This window comes from Theropithecus gelada, chromosome 12, assembly GCF_003255815.1.
Source record: "Theropithecus gelada isolate Dixy chromosome 12, Tgel_1.0, whole genome shotgun sequence".
In the NCBI taxonomy this organism is placed as follows: Eukaryota; Metazoa; Chordata; class Mammalia; order Primates; family Cercopithecidae; genus Theropithecus; species Theropithecus gelada.
Window position 1 is genome coordinate 47,139,353 of NC_037680.1, and position 15,120 is coordinate 47,154,472.

Genomic DNA, 15,120 nt, shown 5'->3' on the forward strand with positions numbered 1-15,120 from the left:
TTCTCACTGGGAAATAGCCTGTGTTATAGAATCAGATTCAAACCTTAAGCTTTGTGTTATAGTAAGTGCAATTATAGTTTGCTAATGTCCCAAATTGAGGCCCACTCAAAACAAGTGATATTAATTTTCTGTTAAATATCATGACCTTCTTCTGGTTTGCATGATAGAGAGAACTTTAAAAGAGTAAGAGACCCAGGGCAGTTTTGAAATGTTATGCACCACCATAGTTCAATAGAGTAGGAAAAAATAAGGAAAATAGATAAGATGTATGTTGGTAATGAGATATATGTTTAGATTAATACAACAAAAGAACATGTTTCATTATTGGACCACTATAATGGTAACCTGATTAGTGTGGCATGTGATTTATTTAATATAGACAGTAAATTTTTCTCTGATGTTGTTCAGACTCAACACATTTTTGTATAAAGATCTTGATGTCCGTTGCTCCTTCCTTGATTATTTTTAAAGAATCTGATATGTTGCCAGAGACAGCAGTGTTTCAGATTAATTTATGGACATGGTAGAATAATTTAATGTTCCTGACTATAATGAACAAGTGGTATTTGTTCAACAAAGATGTAATCAAACAGCTATGGACTGATAGTTTCTCAGTTGTTTTGCTATTACAACTTATTACCAATTGAAGATTTGTACATGAAGATTGATATAGTTTCATGCTGACATTTTGATGACTTCCCTTTCTAGACCTTATGCACTTTTCTTTCCGTGTCTTCAGCAATTATCTAAAGTATAATCCTCCACTGGATATTTGAGACTTAATTCATAAATCAACCCATGCATATGAACTATAGTAGTATCTGCACAACACATAATAACCCACATTAACTAATATATTTTGGTTGTCTACCTAATACCAAAATTTAACTCAGGGTAAATAAACCCAGCTCTCAGTTTGATACCACCGGGAAAATCTGCAGCTTTCCCTTTTTAAAAAGTTGTTTCGGCAGTATGAAGATTCATTATGCCTATTTTGAAATGGAAGTTTGTTTAACAGTAAAACTATTCATCTAATATTTTCATTACTTGTCAAAATTCTGACATCAAAATACACTAAAATTTTCTAAAGTCTAAGGCAGTGTCTTCATGTCATCTGATTTTTTCATATAGTTAAACCAGTCATATATGGGTGCTTTCTAATCATTTTATGTTTAGCATAATCTAAAACACAGATGGAAAACATCTGGCCCTCAGCTTAATTTTACCCAATTCATGAGGCAAATATCAAGGCTAACTCATTTATGCTTATGGTTGGGAAAATGTGTCCTAATTTTAAAAATATTTGGTGGCAACTTCCTAAAAGTCTACATCAGATACCATGAAAGCTCATTTCTCTTATCTCTATGTGAGTTTTATTCTTATAAATTCTATGTCTTGCTTTCTTTTCCATTCTGACTTGTGGATGTCACATGTCTTCTATATATTCATGTCCATCTCTAGCATGGAAACTTTCATTTTGTGTCATGTGTCTCTCTTGCTTTTCTCAAAGTATTTATGTCCATGATTTTATTTTGCTCCCAATAATGCAGAACTCAACAGGATTCTAAACTGTAGTATTTTAAATCTATTGTTTCGGGTTTTTGTTGTTGTTGTTGTTGTTGTTTGAAACAGAGTCACCCTGTCACCCAGGCTGGAGTGCAGTGGCACGATCTTGGCTCACTGCAACTTCTGCCTCCTGGATTCAAGTGATTCTCCTGCCTCAGCCTCCCAAGTAGTGGGATTACAGGTGCCCGCCATCACACCCAGCTAATTTTTTTTTTTTTTTTTTTTTTTGAGATAGAGTCTCGCTCTGCCACCCAGGCTGACGTGCAGTGGTACTGTGTCCGCTCACCGCAAGCTCCACCTCCCGGGTTCACGCCATTCTCCTGCCTCAGCCTCCCGAGTAGCTGGGACTACAGGCGCCTGCCACCACACCGGACTAATTTTTTGTATTTTTAGTAGAGACAGGGTTTCACTGTCTTAGCCAGTATGGTCTCGATTTCCTGACCTTGTGATCTGCCCACCTCGGCCTCCCAAAGTGCTGGGATTACAGGTGTGAGCCACCACGCCCAGCCCTAATTTTTGTATTTTAGTAGAGATGGAGTTTCACCACATTGGCCAGGCTGGTCTCGAACTCCTGAACTCAGATGATTCACCCACCTCGGCCTCCCAAAGTGCCGGGATTACAGGTGTGAGCCACCATGCTTGACTGTATTTTTAATAGACATTTGTATTCTTTGGTGTAAATTTTACAAGTGTATGAATTAAATTTATAGTTCTATTTGTTGATTCAATTCATATTTTATTTAGTACATTGCTGATGTTTCCTGTGAATTTGTGAACATCAGTAGGAAAAATACATGGCAATTGAAAGTAAAATTATAAAATATAATGGTTTGAGGTAATACTTGTTTGATTTTAGTAAGTAAAAAATATACAAATGAAGTATATTTATATACCTAAGTCATTAAACATAGCCCTTTATTTCTTGAGCTATAATTTTAATAAGGGGGAATGTGAACTAAGACCTATAAGCACATAGCTATGTATATTTCTCATTGTGGTTATTACCTTTGATGGAGACTTGTTTTTCTTTTAAGCCTTTTTCTCCCCTTTTTGATCGTTGAAGTCCATGTTGTCTCTTGATAGTACTGCAGACAACTGCCAGGAAAGTCATCATGGTAAGAAATTCTGTAGTGAGCCTGGGTTTGAAGTAGAAAGTTGCCAAATTGTTTTCTAGAGAGAAAGCACTCCCTTCATCAGTCATGATTCAGACTTGTCAATAGCAAGCCTGTGTGCCCTGAGCAGCCAGCAGCTAGAGGCTGTGGGGCTGTGGCTGCCCCCTTGCTTCTGGAGCAGGGAGATCTAGGAATAAGGACAGGGGAACCAAATGGGGAATAACAGACGTGGGGAATATCCTATCTAAACAGGATATCAAAAGGGGTTGAAATAGGGTCATTGAGTAGAAGTAGAAAGGCAAGGTTCGAGCACCTTCTCAAATTTGGAATGGACCCCAGGAAGGAAGGTGCCTCCCTCACTCCAGGTTTTTGGAATTTTGTGTTTTGTGTTTTTCCTTTTTTTTAACTAAAGGTGAGTATGAGTAGGCTGTAGAGGAGATGTGGTGGACTTTAAGGACATTTGGACTTGAATTATCCTTATGGTCTGTTCCAAAGCTGAAATGCCTCAGATCTAACATCTGCAAGCCAAAAAGTCTGAATAAATCTTATTTTAGCTGGGCACAGTGGTACATGCCTATAATCCCAGCTACTTGGGAGGCTGAGGCAGGAGAATCGCTTGAACCCAGGAGGCGGAGGTTGCAGTGAGTGGAGACCACGCCACTGCACTCCAGCCTGGGTGGCAGAGTGAGATTCTGTCTCAAAAAAAAAAAAAAAAAAAAAAAAAAAAACCCGAATATATGAGCCGCATACTTAACATGATGTTTGTTATTTATAATTATTACATGTAGGAAACTAGGCACAAAACATGTATACATAACTAAATTCAATTTGCCAAACAATGATTTGAAGTCTACAAGATGTAAGGTACAATGAGGATTTAAAGATGAACACAGTCCTTCAAAGAGCTCACAGTCACAAAGGAGATAAAACATAGGCACAAATGAATGTAATACAAGGCCTAATGCCTGATAAAAGCAACCAACAAAACTCCTCTAAAAACACAAAGGAAAGAGAAATTCAGGTAATAACAATGATAAACTGTTTTATTCCACAAATGGATATTCTGCTTTGAAAAACAATCTCCAAACTGCATCTATGGCATTCAGAATCCAATCAGAATCCAATTCAGAGGTGTTAGTTCAAGACAGTGTGGTCCCCAGACCTGCAGCATCAGCATCACTTGGGATCACTGGTTAGAAATGCAGATTCTCGGGTCCAACCGCCAGACTTACTAAATCAGAAACCCTGGGAATCTGTGTTTTAACCAGCCCTCCAGGTGATTCTAATGCATGCTGATGTTCAAGAACCACTGGTTTAGGAAACCGCACATTTTAACCATGTGCAAGATGGAAAATATGTAAGCAAATTCTAGCCTAAGACATTTCTCACAACTTACTTTGGGAAAATAGAAAATGGATAGACTGGCTGGGCACAGTGGCTCACGCCTGTAATCCCAGCACTTTGGGAGGCCAAGGCAGGCAGATCACCTTAGGTCAGGAGTTCAACACCAGCCTAGCCAACATGGTGAAACCCCACCTCTACTAAAAATACAAAAATCAGTCGGGTATGGTGGCACGCGCCTGTAATTCCAGCTATTCCGGAGGCTGAGACAGGAGAATTGCTTGAACCCAGGAGGCGGAGGTTGCAGTGAGCCAAGATCGCACCATTGCACTCCAGCCTGGGTGACAAAGCAAGATCCGTCTCAAAAAGAAAAAAAAGAAAATGGATAGACCATTTGGCTGAAATTCTCACCCAATTGAGAATATTGGGCTCTAACTCCCAATGAGAATACAGTAATGGTCTTAATTAAATATTGATCCTTACATGCATGTTATGTAATTATGTAGACAATTGTCCTTTTTATAGTATGTAATACCAATAGAGGATTTACATTTTGAATTATAAATCATACATTTTATATGTTAGTGGAACTTTCCCCATTAAGTCGAACAGTGACTTTAGCAATATCTGGTTTCCTAAAGGGAATACTCAGCTAACTAAGCAGTATTTAGTGTCATTAGATGATTAATAACCAAACATCATGAGTCATATATAAACTCCACCACTAAGAGTAAAAATCACATATCTATTCTGTGCTGCAGAAATGCAATGATGGCTCTTCTAAAAGATAAGCATAGTCACCACCAGCCTCTGTTTTGCTACAATAGCTTTTTGAAACTACCCACAGGGAAGTGTAGAAGCCTGGAGCTTCTCTGTAGTACACATGAAAAACTTAGAACATTGTGGATATTTAAACCAAGAATGTTCACTTTCCTCTGGTTCTACCCATTCCTCATTGGTCCACCTTTTTTCTCCTCTACAAAGTCTTGCTCAAAGTGCATTTCAGGGCTGTATTCCAGACCAGAACATGATTTAGTAAAATTTTTTTGGCAGTTTATTTCTGACCTTTGGGATTATAGAAAGCTGCTGGGAATTACCAGTACCAGGGAAGCCTGTAACATAAATGAAAATACCTCTATGATTCTATGATTTTTTTTTTCAGAGAATGGGCTCCTCACTCTGCCCCCAAGTCTAAATTATCCAATCATCATTGTTTGGGGTCCTTTAGGAGGCCCCCAGTGAACAATAACAAGAAGCTAGGATGATGCTGACTGTAGCATATTCCCAAGGTGCCCCCACTCCCTGAGAGATCAAGGGAGCTCTCAACGATGAGATAAATCTTCCCAGCCACAACTTACAGAATTTAGCATGTTAGGTTGGAGACTTAAAAATCACTGACTCTGAGGCTGGGCACAGTGGCTCACACCTGTAATCCTAGCACTTTGGGAGGCTGAGGTGGGTAGATCACCTGAGGTCAGGAGTTCAATACAAGCCTGGCCAACCATGGCCAACATGGTGAAACCCCATCTTTACTAAAAATACAAAAATTAGCTGAGCGTGGTGGCAGGCGCCTATAATCCCAGCTAATCGGGAGGCAGGAGAATCACTTGAACTGGGGAGGCAGAGGTTGCAGTGAGCCAAGATCAGGCCACTGCACTCCAGACTGGGTGACAGAGGGAGATTCTGTCTAAAAAAACAAAAATCAGCAACTCTGACCCTCTCATTTAACAGAGGAGAAAACAGACAGCATGCCAGATCCAATGAAACCATCATTATCCATGTGCATTAACAAGCAAGCACATTCGGCCGGGCGCGGTGGCTCAAGCCTGTAATCCCAGCACTTTGGGAAGCCAAGACGGGCGGATCATGAGGTCAGGAGATCGAGACCATCCTGGCTAACACGGTGAAACCTCGTCTCTACTAAAAACAAAAAACAAAAAAAACTAGCCGGGCGTGGTGGTGGGCGCCTGTAGTCCCAGCTACTCGGGAGGCTGAGCCAGGAGAATGGCGTAAACCCGGGAGGCGGAGCTTGCAGTGAGCTGAGATCCAGCCACTGCACGTCAGCCTGGGCGACAGAGGTCTCAAAAAAAAAAAAAAGAAAGAAAAGAAAAAGAAAACAAGTAAGCACATTCAATAGGAATCCAGCAGCCTAGCAAAGGGAGAGATGGTTGAGGAGCATAGAGACTGAGAGAAGACTCAGGGAAGAAGTATGGAGAGAAGCTTTGGTCTGAAGTTGCCAAAGAAATAGGAATGGTGGCTCTCAGATTTTTACATGCATGAAAATTACTTTAGATGCTTATTTAAATGGAGGATCCTGAGCTACATCCCTAGAACTGCTAATTCGTTTGGTCTAGGGGTGAGGAAGCTGGTTTCATTATAACCATCACCCCAGTGACTCTAAGACAGGTGGGTGGAAGATCACCATTAGAGAAATGCTTCCTTACGAGAGAAAACTAGTGAATGGGGTAACATCTACACATTTTGACAATGGCAAATGCTCAGGTAATAGATCCATATCTAATTTTCCTTTTTAAAAAGTCCACAGCTGATTGTTGAGGTCTGACACAATATATTCCATCATTGGAAGAGGAGAAGTGACTTAGAAGCTTTATCTTATTTACCTGGGTCTGTGCCAAATGCTGTAGTAGATGTCATGATCCTTTCCCTGTCAAAATATAAGAATAAAGACACTAAATGATCGCTTGGGTTTGCTAAATTCCCAACTAAAATTAATTAAATTCTGAACCGAAGTCACAAAAATTGAGTTATATATGTTCTAGATATTTTATTCTAGGCTCATATCTTTCTGTGACAGTTCAGAATCAAAGAGTCATTGAGGTTTATAACCAAAATGATTTCAGAGTTCACCAAATCAAACCTCTTTATTGTACAGATGAAGTAACCAATACTTATCAAGGTCCAGCCCTCGTAGAGTTTGCATTCTGGTAAAGTCACCGTGTTGTAAAATCGTACTCCCTCACCTGATGTCTTACCTCTTTATCATTCCACTCACTTTTGGATTCGTGTATTCCACAAGTATTTGTTAAATATTTACAGCTGGCACAGATGAACATCCATTATGAAAAAGTCATACAAAGTTCTTGTCCTCATGGAGCCAGCAGTCTAGTAAGAAATACAGAAAGTTGGCAGGGAATATTTAGGAACACCAGGAGAGCAGAGGCTATTCACTACCACATACCAGAGCCTAATATAGTGCCTGGTACATACGATATACTCAATAAGTATTTTGTTGTGAATATAAGGTACTACAAGTATGGTCAGTATAGTAAACAAGGCATAGTTTTAACTGATAGTGTCTCTTCCCATTGGCATCTATAAGAGGTGGGTTCAGATTAAAGACCAGAATGCCTTTCTTCCTTGAGCTGTTTGAGTGGGGATATGGTGGTGGTTCTAGGAAGCTGCTAACTGTCTCTCTCTATCTCTCCCAGAATCCTGGGTCTGATGGCTTCTCTGAGGCAATCTCAACTTCCCAATGCCTAACAGTCATTCCTTTGCATTCCCCAAGTCTCATTTCTCCAGCTTTTAAAGACATTCCCCTACCACTACCTTCCTGGCTATTATCATAATCTAAACTAACTTAGAAGAGTATGTTGAGTGACTATTCAAAGGCCAAAAAAAAAAAGCAAAAACCACAAGGCAGGAGGTGGAAGAAGCCACAGCTGAAGAGAGAAGGAGAGTGTCTCAGATGGAGAAGAGGTGGTAGTGGTGCGGGTGTGTGTTGTGTGGAGGACTGATGGATCTGGAGATATGGAAGGGCCATGCCTCAGAAGGAACAGGTATGGTGCTCCTAAGACAATTAGACCCAGAGCAGCAGTCTTAATAAAGACCCCTATGTATTAGTTATTTTTTGTTGCAACAAATTACCACCAACTTAGAGGCTTCAAACAACATACATTTATTATCTCGCAAGTTCTGTACATCAGAAGTCCAGGCACAGTTTAGTTGCCTTATCTGCTTCAGGGTCTTTCATAAGGCTACACTGAAGGTGTCAACCAAGGCTGGGGTCTAATCTGAAGCCTCGATTGGTAAGGGATCCATTTCCAAACTCAAGTGGTTATTGGTAGGATTCAGTTCTTTGTAGGTTATTGGACTGAGGACTTCAGTTCTTTGCTGGCTATTGTCTGGAGACTGACTTTGGTTTCTTGCCATATGGGCCTCCCCAACATGGCTGCTTCATCAAAGCTTGCAAGCTGCAAAGGCAATAAAGTCTGCTAGGAAAATGGAGGTACATCTTTAATAATCTAATCATAGAAGTGGCAGCCTATCAACATTCTATTAACTTGAAGGAAGTCATTCAAGAAAAAGGGATTACACCAGGGCTCAAGTACAAGGAGACAGGAATCATTTGGGGCCATTTTAGAAGCCACCTACCACACACTGTGATGCACATTGTCAGTAATATGGAGTTACATATATAGGCCATAAAGACTTGGGCAAAGAGTTTCTCAGCATCAGTCATGATGCTTTCCTACTGATGAGAGACTGCCAATCCCCACCCATTCATATTTTCTTTCTTCCTTTTGGTAATAGTAACCCCCAAGTTTTTGGGAGGTACATGACTGTCCATCTAGAGATGACATATCCCAGCCTCACTTGCAACTAGCAGTGGCCACATGACTAAGTTCCCACCAATGGCACATGTGAGCCTAAGTGATGTATGTCACTTCTAGGTCACATCCTTAAAAGAAAGTTGCATGCTTTCCCTTTCTTCTTTTCTCTTTCTTGAGGCTGCAATGCAGACATGATGGTGGGCATTCAACTCAATCATGTGGATAGGACAACACCCCGGAGGATGGCAAAGCAACAAAACAGAAGGCATAAGGGTCCTCAGACCATCACATGAAGCAGAGCAGCCCACCTTTCCTGGGCTGCCTACCAGCTGGACTTTTATTTGAAAGACAGACCATCTTGTTTAACCCATTGTTACTTGGTGCCTATTAGAGCAACTAAACAAATATTCTAAATGATAGATCACAAAATGCTTCTAAGGCAGTTATTAACAGTGTTCCTGGTGAGTCTTCCTGGGACAGCTATGAATTACATCCTTTTAAAAGAGTACCTGAGAAAGCAAGCCCAGGTGATACCACCTTTTAAACTCCTCTTAAGCTGTGTTTGCTGATGTCCTCAAAATGAGTTCTCACCCACTCAAGGGTGTCTTCTTAGGCTGCTGCTATGGAAAACTCCATCACTGTTTTCCAGTTTCACCCATACTCAGGTACCCAGAGGACTTCACTCATGTGATTCTTCATTTATTTCACTTTTTTTTTTTTTTTTTTTTTTGAGACGGAGTCTCGCTCTGTCGCCCAGGCTGGAGTGCAGTGGCGCGATCTCGGCTCACTGCAAGCTCCGCCTCTCGGGTTCACGCCATTCTCCTGCCTCAGCCTCCTGAGTACCTGGGACTACAGGCGCCACCACCACGCCCGGCTCATTTTTTTTGTATTTTTTAGTAGAGACGGGGTTTCACTGTGTTAGCCAGGATGGTCTCGATCTCCTGACCTCGTGATCCGCCCGTCTCTTGTCTCTTAACTGCCTCCGACTGAAGGAGATGCATTATTTCCACAAACATTCCATTGGTGACAATTAGTCCCATGAACACACCTAGAAGCATAGAGGATGGGAAACATAGAGAAGCACATGGATATTTGTTGAACACCAACTGTGATCTGCCAACATGCTCATCATAAAAACTCAAGTAGGTCCGGGCACGGTGGGGCATGCCTGTAATCCCAGCACTTCGGGAGGCTGAGGCAGGGGGATCACCTGAGGTCTGGAGTTCAAGACCAGCCTGGTCAATGTGGTGAAACCCCATCTCTACTAAAATTACAAAAATCAGCCAGGCATGGTGGTGGGCACCTGTAATCCCACCTACTTGGGAGGCTGAGGCAGGAGAATCACTTGAACCCAGGAGGCAGAGGTTGCAGTGAGCCAAGATCATGCCATTGCACTCCAGGCTGGGCAAAAGGAGCAAAACTCATCTCAAAAAAAAAAAAAAAAATTCAAGAGGCTGGGCACAGGGGCTCACACCTGTAATCCCAGCACTTTGGGAGGCTGAGGAGAGTGGATCACTTGAGATTAGGAGTTTGAGACCAACCTGGCCATCATGGCGAAACCCTGTCTCTACTAAAATTACAAAAATTAGCCAGGCATGGTGGTGTGCACCTGTAGTCCCAGCTACTTGGGAGGCTGACACAGGAGAATCGCTTGAACCCAGGAGATGGAGGTCACAGTGAGCTGAGATGGCGCCACTGCACTCCAGCCTGGGCGACAGAGTGCAACTCCATCTAAAAAAAAAACAAAAAAAAAAAAGTAGAAAACGCAAGTAGACAAAAAAAGGGTTGCCTTATCCTCTACCTCTCATTGAAAAAAAAAAAAAAAACTACTGTTAACATTTGGCTCATTCATTAAATCAACACATCTTTATGTATCACCTTCAGAGTCTCCCTTGCCCTGTCCCAGATGCTGGATATGATTCCTAACCTCGTGGCTTCCAGTTTGAGTGTGTGTGTGTGTGTGTTTGTGTGTGTGTGTGTCATTTCCTCATTTGCAAACTGGTTATAATAATAGTGTCTAACTTATAGGGTTGTTGTGGGGATTAAGTTATACAGATTAATGTGGAATACTACTCAGCCACAAAAGGGAATGAAATAATGGCATTTGCAGCAACCTGTATAGAGTTGAAGACTATTTTTGTAAGTGAATAGAATAACTAAGTGAATTGAATAACTCAAGAATGGAAAACCAAACATTGTATATTCTCTTTTATAAGTAGGAGCTAAGCTATGGGGACACAAAGGCATAAGAATGATATAATGGACTCTGGGGACTGAGGGGTAAGGGTAGGAGGGGAGTGAGTGATAAAAGACTACACAGTGGGTACAGTGTGCGCTGCTCAGGAGATGGGTACACCAAAATCTCAGAAATCACTGCTAAAGAACATTTCCATGCAACCAAACACCACCTGTTCCCCCCAAATTATTGAAATTTAAAAAAGAAAAAAGTTCATTCATTAAAAAATACAATATATAGATTAAATAACTTAGAAAAATGGTACCTAACAAGTACTCAATAAAATTTTTTTTGCTATATATGCACAATATAAATATTTACTTTAATAAAAATAGTATTATACTACTTATATGTCCCTACTCTATGGTCTACTCCTTAAACCCTTTCAGTAATGGGGCTGAATTTCTACTTCAAAACATAGAAGATGGAGTTCATCATTTTAACCACTTTATCCATTGTCTGGATTTATCCTATATTTAGCCCAGAGGTTCACAGATGTGGGATTCATGAATGGGCATTCTATGCTGTTATAGATGGAACGTTTCTGTCCCCTCAAAATTCATATGTTGAAATCCTAACCCCCCATGTGATGGTACTAGGAGGTGGAGCCTTTGGAAGGTCATTAGGTCATGAGGGTGAGCCCTCATAAATGGGATTACTGCCCTTATAAAAGAGACCCCAAGGAACTCCCTAGTCCTCTTTCTGCCATGTGAGGATGCAATGAGAAGTTGGCTGTCTGAAACCTGAAGAGGGCCCTCACCAGAACCCAACCATGCTGTTACTCTTATCTTGGGCTCCCAGCCTCCAGAACTATAAGAAATAAATTTTTGTTGTTTATAGGCTACCAGGTTTATGGAACTCTATTATAGTAGCCAGAACTGACTAAGACATATGCAAATTTTTTAATGTCCAAATTTTTCTGGAGAGTGGATCCAAACTTTAGTTGAATCCTGAAAGAATTCATAATCCAAAAACAGTTGAGAACTGTGATTTAAATGGACGAATCCTTGACCTTGATCAAGTATGTTTACCTTTTTGTGCACCAGTCTCTACATCTGTGTGTTTAGTTAAATCATTCATCTTTCTGAACTGGGCATGGTGGCTCACGCCTGTAATCCCAGCACTTTGGGAGGCCAAGGCGGAAAGATCGCTCGAGCTCAGGAGTTCGACATCAGCCTGGGCAACATGGCGAAACCCATCTCTACTATAAATACAAACAAACAAACAAAAAAGTTTAGCAGAGGATGGTGGCACGTGCCTGTAGTCCCAGCTACTTGGGAGGCTGAGGCGGGAGGATTGCTTGAATCCAGGAGGCAAAGGTTGCAGTAAGCTGAGATGGCGCCACTGCCCTCCAGCCTGGGTGACAGAGCAAGACCTTGTGTTAAAACTAAATATATAAAAATCATTTCTCTTTCTTTTCTGGAAATGTGAAAGCTTTCTAGAAAATAGATAAAAACAGGAACATAGAACCCAAACCAACAATTTTACTAGGTTTAAACTTAAAGATTCCATTATATTTCCAGCTCCTCAGTGGGACAGAATGAATTGTCAACCTCTTAGATATACTTGAGTTTAGTTAAACAACCCTTAAATATCTTCCCAGACCGGGCTTTAGAAATCTGATTTTCTGTTTTCTTTCTTCATAAGGCTTTTTTCCTCTGAAGAATATGGCCTCGTTTAGAATTTTCCCTCTTTATATTCACGCTAAAGCACCACTCTTAAGAAGATACACATGTTCCATTAAAGACTTGAAAAGCACCCCTTTAATGTGTTCCCAGTGCTAGAACTTAATGCTGCTATCTATAGAGTCTAAATTTGTGATGTTGAAAATGTACCTTTGAATATCAGTGATTTTAATATTAAACTGCCACAAATAAAATCTTTAAAGGAGAAAAATGCATTTTGATGCTTTGGGATTTCCAAAGAGGCACAAAGACTATGCATGATCTAGGAAAATCATTTCACTTCTCTGAGATCAGTTTCCCCATCTATAAATGGAAGAGAGATTAAAGAGTTTCCAAATGTGATTCCTTAGGATGCTGGTGACTGATGAGATATGTCAGGAGTCTCCTTGTAGATGGGGTGCTCTACTTCTGTCTGTTTCGTATCTTGAGCTCCTCTGGTAACTACCAACAGCTGGGTGATCCCTTTCACTTCTGTTATGAGTCTTACCTCATAATTTTAAGCATACTCTATGCCCTTGAAGGCCATTGGTTGATACATAGTATTTCAATACCCAGTGTTGAAAAAGGGAAAGAGAAGAAAATAGTGGAGTGGCAGAAACCACAAGGAAGAGGCGGAGAAAGACCAAGGAAGATTGAGAAAAGGAAGAATCAAGTTGGCCAGCCTAGTAAAGTGAGGGATGACTCTGATAGACCCCACAGGGAGCTTCAGTTTAAAGACTTACCCAAAGTCAGGGCCTTCTCCCTCCAGAGAGCTGGAACTTTAGAGAAGAACCTGTCCCTGGCAGAACAGCTGCTGTAGTTCCAGTTGATAGGAGTTTGCAGGGCATGATGAGCATGTCTTTATTGTAATGGGAGAGGACTTCAGACTCTTGGTCTGCCAGCTAATTGCATGACTTCAGGCAAGTCATGTAACTCTGATTCCTTATCTGAAAACTGAGGGAGGAGGACTGGATGATCTCTTGAGGTCTTTTCCTGCTTGAAAATGACATGATTCTTATGAATGCTTGTGTATATAACCAGGTGTTCTGGCTTACCTATTGCTAAGTTGAACCACCCCAATACTTAATGGCATAAAATAGTAACCATTGTGCTATGCTCATGTACTCTGCAGGACAGGAAGTCACAAAGGGCACAGTGAGAGTGGGCTGTGTCCTACAGTGTCTGGAGCCTCCTTTGGGAATGACTCCACTGGGGGTAACTTGAACACCTGGGAGCTAGAATCATCTAGAGACTGCTTTGCTGACATACCTGGTGCCTGAGCTAGCATGAATTAAAGTCTGAGCTCAGTTGAGTCTGTCAACCAGAGCACCTATTTGTGGCCTCCACACATGGCTTGTGTTTCACACAACATGGCAGCTGGGTTCCAAGAGGGAGTGTCTTTTTAATGATAATTCTGTCACATTTTATTGGTTACAAGCAAATCACTAAGGTTAGCCTAGATTCAAGGGAATCTAGTTCTGGAGTAGACTCCAGAACTTGAAGGGGGAGTGGCCAATTCACATTGCAAAGGAGACATCTTTGTTGCCATTGTAAACCAACAATAAAATTCTTAACCCCCCAGCCAACTGAATGGACTCCTCCTCTTGGCCAAGGGCATTCCAAAGTAAATCTGAAAAACTAGTTCAAGCCATGACTATGATGATGACAGGAAGGGAGGGTTGGACATGCCTCACTATGCCCTCCTCCCCTTGAAATTCAGGCACAACTGACCAGCATTAGCATTGAAACAGAGATCTTAAGACTGACAAAAGAGCTGGCATGGTGGCTCATGCCTGTAATCCCAGCACTTTGGGAGGCCAAGGTGGGTGGATCACCCGAGGTCAGGAGTTCAAGACCAGCCTGGCCAACATGGTAAAACCCTCTCTTTACTAAAAATACAAAAATTAGCCAAGCATGGTGGTGCACACTTGTAATCCCAGCTACTCGGGAGGCTGAGGCAGGAGAATCACTTGAACTTGGGTGGCGGAGGTTGCAGTGAGCTGAGATTGTGCCACTGCACTCCAGCCTGGGTGACAAAGAGAGACCCTGTCTTAAAAATATATATATATATACACACACATATATATGAGAGACTGTTTGTAACAATAAGACACCAAATTCCAGCCTGACTGTAGTATAGCATCACATGACAAATAGCAGGCCCTGAAAGTAATCAAAGTATTTTACCCCTAAATATGTTTCTTTGACATATTTTGCAATGACCCTGAAAAACTATCTCTGTTGGAGAAAAATCTCCATTCTATAGAAAATCCCCTTCTCTTTCCAGGTCTTTTCCTGATCCAGGAGAGATTAAACTAAGAATCCAGCACCCTTTAGGTTCTGATAAGAGACATTTACCATCTATTCTCTCTGAATCCTGCCAGCTGGAGGCTTCATCTACATAATAAAAACTTTGGTGTCCACAACCCCTTATCTTAACCCAGTCACTCCTTTCGATTGATTCCAAATCTTTTTGTTTTTGAGACAGAGTCTCCCTCTGTCGCCCAGGCTGGAGTGCAGTGGCGTGATCTCAGCTCACTGCAACCTCCGCCTGCCGGGTTCAAATGATTCTCCTGCCTCAGTCTCACGAGTAGCTGGGATTACAGGCATGTGCCACCATGCCCAGCTAA

The 15,120-nt window shown here is 41.4% G+C and overlaps 1 long non-coding RNA gene across 1 annotated transcript in view; it reads right to left on the reverse strand.

Annotated features, from left to right (window-relative positions):
- The window catches only part of LOC112636587, a 76,529-nt gene that overhangs the window by 21,709 nt on the left and 39,700 nt on the right, over positions 1 to 15,120 (reverse strand). Inside the window, exons 2-5 of the long non-coding RNA XR_003122199.1 lie at positions 7,013 to 7,142; positions 6,641 to 6,684; positions 5,085 to 5,131; positions 2,572 to 2,661 (exon numbers count right to left, since the gene is read on the reverse strand). This is a non-coding gene — a long non-coding RNA (uncharacterized LOC112636587). The remainder of the gene's footprint in view (positions 1 to 2,571; positions 2,662 to 5,084; positions 5,132 to 6,640; positions 6,685 to 7,012; positions 7,143 to 15,120) is intronic.